This window comes from Heterocephalus glaber, unplaced genomic scaffold, assembly GCF_053883595.1.
Source record: "Heterocephalus glaber isolate CG9 unplaced genomic scaffold, H.glaber_assembly_v1.0 deba00001538, whole genome shotgun sequence".
Lineage (NCBI taxonomy): Eukaryota > Metazoa > Chordata > Mammalia > Rodentia > Bathyergidae > Heterocephalus > Heterocephalus glaber.
This window is the reverse complement of record NW_028258333.1, coordinates 20,996,356-21,004,659: the sequence shown is the minus strand read 5'-3', so window position 1 is coordinate 21,004,659 and position 8,304 is coordinate 20,996,356. Positions and strand designations below refer to the sequence as shown.

General features: G+C 38.6%; 1 pseudogene; it reads right to left on the bottom strand.

Moving 5' to 3' along the window:
* Positions 1-233: 233 nt before the first annotated feature.
* On the bottom strand, positions 234-4,127 carry LOC110350107 (rho-associated protein kinase 1 pseudogene; annotated as a pseudogene).
* Positions 4,128-8,304: the final 4,177 nt, after the last annotated feature.

The following is an 8,304-nucleotide window of genomic DNA, read 5'->3' as shown; positions in this document are numbered from 1 at the left end:
TTTTTTCAATTTCTATACTTACTCGTGGCAGTAAAATAATTCTCTCAAATTGAGGCACTAAAAAGGCGATGCAACTCCCATTGAAAGTGTTCTAAGAATAATTTACATTCAAACAGTGCATACATTTCTTATATGTTTGTTAACTTAATGTCTTTATCACTTTAAACCACAAAGAAATACATTATATAATTACAGAAATGATGTACCCCACAAAATGCTTTTAAACATGGTTCTTTTGTACAGTTAGTTCCTAATGTCTCTAGTAGTAAAATAACTCAATATGGCTTAGCAAAAATGCATAGATTAAATGTAATTTTTCTTGTCCTCTACCATTTCCCAGCCTACAAATCTGCTGAGACATATACAGTATTTTGTAAAGCATAATATATTTAATTTCTCCATCAAGTCCACCATGGGCAATCAATAGTAAGGCTTTTTAAATTCTACAGTGACAGCACTGAAGTTCAAGTGATTTCACTGTTTTCTTAAAATAGTTTTGTATAATCTTGCAAGAGTCACTTAAAAAAATTCAGTTTGTCTCATTTTGAGATATTTTCTTTATTCCTTCCATGAGCTGATCTTGATAGTGATGGCCATTCCACTTGAATGTGAAAGTTCCCTCCTCTCACTCATTCGAGGAAAACTGTATTCTATCATGACTGAGAGGCGTTTTCTCAGAAATTCAAAAAGACAGCACCTTTTTAGAAAAATATATCTAGCTGAGCTTTCCCCCAATTATACTTGCATTACACAGTAATAATTAATCTAATCTACCTGTAGGCAAACCCGCAATTTTTTTAAAAAAGCCCTCAGTGTGCTTTTGTGCCAAAGCAAGGACAGAATAACAGTGATCTTAACCCTGAAGCCTGTGATATTCGTGTGGAAGAAACAGCCTGTCTGCTCTGCATGGTAAAAGAAGCCTGGTTTCTCAGGTAGCATCCCACATGATTCCACAAGGCAGTAGGTCACCTGGTTAACTAGTTTTTCCAGATGTATTTTTAACCATTTTCCAGAAACACTGATTTGCAGTGGATCTTGTAGAAAGAGTTCGAGGTGAAGCATGAACAAAACTAGATGGTGGATTCTTAGGGATCTTCTTTACCAAATAAGTTACCCATTTTTTTTGCTCATCCTGAGAACATGCCAACAGCAGCATATCCCTTGCTGATGTTACATCATAATTTACTTTACACGGAGAAATTAAGTCCTCTTTTTTATCTAAGTGATCTCTGTGGCACTTAACATGGCATCTTTGAAACTCTAAGGCAGGGGGTGGCTTAAAAACATGCCACAGAGGTTTGGCACAGGCCTCACAGTTGGCAGGAAAGTGTTAGAGTGTAGGGATGAACTCGTGGCCTTTGTGATTTTGGAAATTAGTTTTCTCCGCTTGTTGTACTGGTTCCATCTCTACATCTTTTCTACATTCACCTTCATTTGCATATAGTATCTGGAATATTTTAGAAATTTCTTCATTTTCAGCTCTGTATACATCTCCTTGGGTTACAGGTTGAACATGAAACAATTTATCTATGTCCAGTACCATAGATGGATTGGATTGTTCCTTATCTTGTTCATCATTATAAAACAAATTTTTTTTGCTGCTTACTACCACATACTGTTTCTTCCAGCCGTATCTTTTGATATTTCCCCTATTTGGTAGTGAAAGCCAACCTTCAATTCTTGACTCTGGGAGGTTTCCATCTGTTTCATTAGCACTAGGAAAACTAGCAACACTAGTAGAATCCAAAAGGTCCAAAAGTTTAGCACGTAACTGTTCAATATCACTTTCTTTGCTAGCCAAGTGCCTCTGAAGCTCATTCCTATGTGTACATTCTTCCACCAATTGCGCTTGCATTTCATTCAGTTCCTTTTGATGTTTCACTACCATCTGGTTGAATTTCTTTCTTGGTTCAGTTCCAATTATAGCTTTCAATTTTCCTTTTCTTTCTTTCTCAAATCTTGTGTATTAGCTTTCTTTCTATCAATTTTAAAATCTTTGCGATTCATTATTTCTGCCAACTTGTTAACAGCCTGTGTTTTAAGAGTTCATTCTGTATTGATATTCTTTTCAAAGGCAGCCTTAAAATTACTGATCTCCTCCTCCTTCTTCAATTTATATTCTTCTTCTGCCTTCTTCATTTTATCGGTCAGCTCTTCATTTTCTTTTCTTAATAATTCAATATCTTTGGTTAGAATGTTGTTTGTTTCTTCAAGCGGACTAACTGTGATCTTTATCTGTAATCTCTTGTCTATTTCTTGAAGCAGCTTTCTTGCTTTCTTGGGTCAATTCAAAATACTGTTCTTCCAGAAGTCCTCGAGGCAGCTGCTCGAACTCAGCTTTTGTTTCTGCTAGATTCAACTGAGCAGAAAGAGCTTCCCTTTCATTTTGCAGTTCCTGTATTTTCTTTAAATGTTCTCTGTTTTTTTCTTCAAGTTCTTCTTTAAGTCCCTTTACCTGGGTTTTATAAAGTGTCAAGAAATACAGTTCATCTTCGAGCTGATCTTGTAGCTCCCGCATCTGTCCTTCATTTCCTCTATATTGTTTTGTAAGCTGAGCTAACTCAAATTCTAATAATCTCTTGGCTTCCCAAACAGTATTTATTTCCTGTTTCATCTGCTTTTCTAAACCTTTTAAGTTGTCTGCCTCAAAAGCTTGAGTCTTCAATTCATTTTGTAACAGCAGTCACTTATTGGATTCCTGCCTCAACTGCAAGGTTAGATTCTTAACCTCATCCTCCATCCTTTCCTTATTTTCAGTCAAATGCTCCAGCTTCTGCTGAGCCTGTTTCAGATCAACATCGACCATGGAGCACTGCTTCTCAATCTGAATGACTCGACTTTCAACCTTCTCTAGAGCCTTTCTCTCTTCCTTTAGTTTTTTTTCCATCTCACACATTGCAACAGACTTTGCCTCTTCAATAGACTGATTTTTGTCAGTTAAATGAGCTTTGGTAACTTTGTGTTCATTCACCTCTTGTTCTAACCTTTGTTGTAATGATTTAAGCTTATAGTTTAAATCTATCTCTAAATTGTTCTTTTCCTTTTCTGAATGATTAAGCATGTCTTGAGCCTCTTTTCTTTCTTCTACTCTTTCAAGATTATGTTTGAGATGCTTCACTTCCTCTTGTAAAGACATGATTCAAGCTTGAAGTTCTCCAATCAACTCAGAATCATGACCTCTGTCTCTCCATTCAGCTTCCAACACAGCTTGAAGCTGGTAGTAATCCTTGTCTGTTTGTGACTTGGAATTCTCTAAAATTCTGTTTCTGTCTTGCAATTCTCTGTTCAAGGACTCTGGCTGAGTAATTGATTTGCTCATTTCTGTGTGAATCTTCCTTAATCTTACAGCCATGTCTGATTCTGTCCTAAGTCATTGGCTTCTTCCAGCTGCTTCTGTAATTGTGCCAGCTTCTCATTAGCAAGCTGTGAATTCTGACTTACTTTCTTTAAGTCTTCCAATTGATCCTTTAATGTAGAGACTTCATTTTCTACATTTCTCCTCTTCTCATTTTCCTGTTCAGCTTTTCTTTGGTACTCATTAATTCTATGTTGTAATAACATTTTATCCTTCTCAATTTGAGAGACTGTAGATTCTAGATTTCATCTTTGATTTCCCTCTCCATCTAATTCTTTCATTATCTTGTCTAGTTTTATGTTTGAAGTTCTGCATTTTTGCTCCATTTCATCTTTTAATTGCATTTCATTATGCAGCTGTTCTTCCAGCTTGTAGATTGTTTTTTGCAAACTTTCCTGCAAGCTTTTAACCACATTGGAGCTAGTTCTGTTATTATTAGGATTTGCTGCATATAAGTGTCTATGAGTACTATAATATGTACATCCTACAAAAGGTAGTTGATTGCCAACAAAAGCTTTAGGAATAGGGAATGTTTCTTCATCTCCTTTATCTTCTTCCAAGTCATCAAAATTACTAGTATCAATGTCACTACTTAAATCAGGTACAACTGGTGCTACAGAGTTCATAGAGATTTCAGTCCATAATCAGCTGATTCCAAGGCAGAGTGGGAGAGGGCAACAATTCATGGCAGCAGAAAACAGCAAAAGTAAGAGAGCTACACAAAACATCTTAATTCTTCTTTATCCCTTTCCCCTCATCTCCCTCCCTCTCTAACCACCTCTTATTCCCCTTCCCTTTTGTGAAAGATCTCCCTGTTTCCTATTATCTAGCTTTCATTTTGCTCTTTATTTATATTTTGGGCTTCTCACATAAAAGAAACCATGTGATACTTAAGCTTGTGTGTCTGTTTTATTTCACGTAACATTATGGACTCAAGGTGCATCCATTTTGATACAAATGACTCAATTTTATCATTCGTTGTGTCATAGAAGTACTCCACTGTATGTAAATACCTTCCACCTGGTCCCACTTCCTAAAAGTTCCTCCACTTCTGAAAAGCACCACTCTGGGAACCAAGAACTTTGAGGGACACTGGTCCAAACCATAGCACCTTCCTATAAGCTGCCATTTGGAAATCATGAAATCTACACTGAGGTCCTCCCACAACAAAGGATGTGTCTTCCCCTGGGATCCTAAGCTCCTTAAGGGGGGAAATTTTATAACACTGAGCACAGCTGTCACTTGTTTATTTGTTCCACCTATGGCAAAGCTCAATGGGCATTCTCTGAGGTGAACTGAAGTATGTTTTATGAAAAGTCTTAATTTGCCACCTCTTTGCCCAAGTAAGGGGTGCCACAAGAAGCACCTTAGGGGCTGGTTACTTCCCACAGTTCTTACAGCCTCATCTGTAGAAATGACACTGCTTATCTTTGATGGAATGTATTATAGCACTGGTACACAGAGAGAAGGCTGCAAAGGAAGGCATGTCCATGTAGGACAGTAGCTTTTACATATAGTGTAGCTTTTACTCCTTTGATATTGCATTGGAAATTATTTTACAAAAGCATACATTATCTGCTGATTACTTGCTCCACTGGGATGTCAGGATACTTATCGAAGAGTTTTGAATTTATGTTTCATTTCTTTGTAGGAAACAGCAGGTAGCATTTCCTTGCTTTAGGGAAGGATAAAACAGGTGTTGCCTGAAAAACATCTCCTCTTAGCCTTTGTTCTCCATGCCTAAATACATTGAGGAGAATAGCCTTTCAGGAGAGAGAGACACTCTAGGAAACTCAGAAGTGTCAGGTAGGATCTCAAGGGCAGTCTAGGGCAGAGAGTGGTCCTGAGGTCCTAGGACATCTGTATCCTGGTCTCTGAAGTGTCCAGAGGATGTTGCATTAACTCAGAGGGCTGAGTCCTGTGGCACATCAAGGAGATTTCCTGGGTCTCTAGCCTTACCAAAGGTGCCTAGGGTCAAACTTGGCACTAAAGCTATAGACCAGACAGGTAGTGAGAGCTTAAGCAAAGATCAGCTCAGTGGCCGTAAATAAGCACAGATAACCAAGGCTAGCAGATGCCAGCAGTGCTCCTCAAGAAAGGAAAGCCCCAAACCTTAGTACCTTTGGTGTCTTCCACAGTTGAGTAGAAGAGGGAGCTGCTCAGGAATCACTGAAGTTTAATTTTTCTTGGATCAACATAAGTCAATTTGCAGAAAATAAAAATATTTATTACTTTTCATGCACAGAGTCTACTGACTGACATTCATTCCTATTGTATTATTTCAGAAAAGAGATTTGAACTTTAGGGCACAGTCCCTTTGTCCCAGGACTAGCAAACTGGACATGATTGCCATCTAGTGTTTATCCATTGTAACTATGCTTGCCCATAAACCTGAAAGCAGTTAAAGTATTTGCCTTTTCTCTGGAAAATTTGAAAGAGCAGAAATATACTATACAATATAATGCAGATGTGAAAGGCTCTACAGTGTACAAACAGAGAATATAAAAGAGGGTGGAATTTTGAAGGTGAAACAAATACAGTAACATTGTAATTCTAGGGTCTCTCAGTTCCACTAGAAATCAGAAGTGCTTAATGTCTGCATCAGTAAGTGCTTACTAGAGAAACAGATTTAATGCAAGATATACAAATCTATAAGAACTTACGGTGACCACCCACAGAATCAGATGTGGAAGGGTGCAAAGGATCTGTGTGTTCACTGGAGATCCGAAAGATCCAGTCAAAGGCCTGGAGCCACTGTAGTGTCCTGAGGGGTCTGTCTCAGGAGGCTGAAGGGTCTGCAATGAAGGCTGAAAATGATTTCCAAGGCGAGGGTGAAGACTGGAGCTCCTCTGAAGAAACAGAAGCACTTCTTCCTTCTTCATTTCCCTTTCATAGCATTCTGGTAACAATCCTCCCTAGGGTGGGTCTTCCACACCCAGAACTATGCTGTCAATTAAATTGGGTATTACTTACTCAAGTTGACACAATAAGTTAACTAACACATGTCAGCATGTTTATAAAGATTTAATAAATAAAGTTATCAGACTTACCAAGCAATTCCCCTATCTTGTGTCTATAATTTTCAGGCAAGAATTACTGTGGAATAAACATTGTGTTCGGGCCCTTGCTTATATCCCCCAACATCTTAATTTTCAGGTGTTAGATGGGATCCTAGAATAAAGAACAAAGATGCAAATTTCCAGCTTCCCTTGCTGATGGACCCCTATGACTCCGTTTGAGGTAGAAGTGGAGGATTCTACAAGACATTAAAGTGTAGAACCAGCACATACATAGACAGAGACCAATGAAATAGAGCAGAAAGTCCAGAAATAAACTCAAATGTCTACGGAAATTTACTGAGCAATAAAGGCAGCATCTAAAATCACTGGAGCAAAGACAGAACTGAGACAAAGAATTCTTGGGGAAGTTTCTTTGTTCTGATTGGCCCTCATCTTTAGGATAGGAATGATAGCGTTGCTTAACAAGAAGAGAAAGAGATGTGTAGTATTGTCACTTCAGTCTAACAAACTTGAGTAGATCTCTTCATCTCAGATCTTCCCTCTCATCAACTGTGAGTTGGAATAATAATTATATCTAATCCACTTCCTGGAAATTGCTAAATTCCAGTGAGAAAACATTTGTGAAAACCTTTCGGCAAGTGAGAAGAGTTGCAGAAAAATAAGGAATTACTAAGCAGATTTAACACATTACAAATCAGAATGGACCTCAACTGTGTTAATTTTTATTCTAGGGCTTGGTAACATTACCCAATCTACTCAGGTTGGAGTTTGCTGGGAAAGTGAGAAATACTGAAGAAAAATTTCAAGTCTGAAATACATTTTAACATTACAAATATTTTTATCATTTTCTTACTTCCTCCTTTTTCACGTTTTTATTTGTTTTTTTATTAGCATTCAGGTCCCCTGGGTCACAGAACTGCAGAAAACCACCTCCATTTAGGGACCTCATATGAAGATGCTGGAGAGAAGCAATGGAGCAGCCCAGCTGGGAAAATAAGCAGTGACCTCGTGCCTTTGGGCAGATACTCTGCAGTGCAGGTAGGGGTGTGGCCTGTGTACTTGCTTGGGCTATTCATTTGTCCTGGCAAAGGGACATCTGCACAGCTCTTCTGTTGATGGTCAGCTGTTAATTTCCAGCAGTTCAGGGCCTGAGGACTCTTGAAAGTAAAAAGACATTTTTACACAATTCTTTAGTATTTTAGAGCTTCGGTGTCTAATTTTGGCAGTGTTTCATCTGGAGTTGAACCAAGCTATGAATTGGAGAAAGGTTTTGCTCAACGAAGGAGAATCTGATAGTGCAGCTTATGTAAATTCTGGAGACATGATATATTGAAGAGCATTGTGAACTCTTCAGAAGTGGAATCGTGGAAGTTTTAGCAGAGCAGTCTCTGCCTCTTAACACACATGAAATTTTTCTGAAAACGTTCATGTTCCATTACCACCAAGTCATGGGTACTAGTGGTTTGACTTGAAGAAACCTTATAATAGTGTTTCCTCCTTTGACCCAAGGCGCATGTCTTCTCCCTCCTTTTTATGGCCTGAAACCCCTTTTCTATTGAGTTTCTTATCAGAAAACTATGGCTGGGTCACTGTTTTAAGAAGATCCCCATTAATGTCTGGAAGCAAATTGGGGTTGAAATAAAGGTTCTGTAGTCTTGTTTGTATCAATTAGTATCATACATCTTGAGAAAATGAAGGTCAGGTAGGTTTCAACAGGGAGAAAGGCAGTTTTGTGTGTGTGTGTGTGTGTGCGCGCGCGCGTGTGTATGTGTGTAGCTGGTTATGGTAAGGAAGCAGCCCTGGCTGAGTAAGGAGAGGAGGGAACACTTGGCCACTCTGAGAATCCTGAGAATAATACTGACTTTGAAAGGCAGGCCCTGAGCAGTGGAGTGGCCGTTACAGGTGGGTGTCACAGACAAACATCACAAC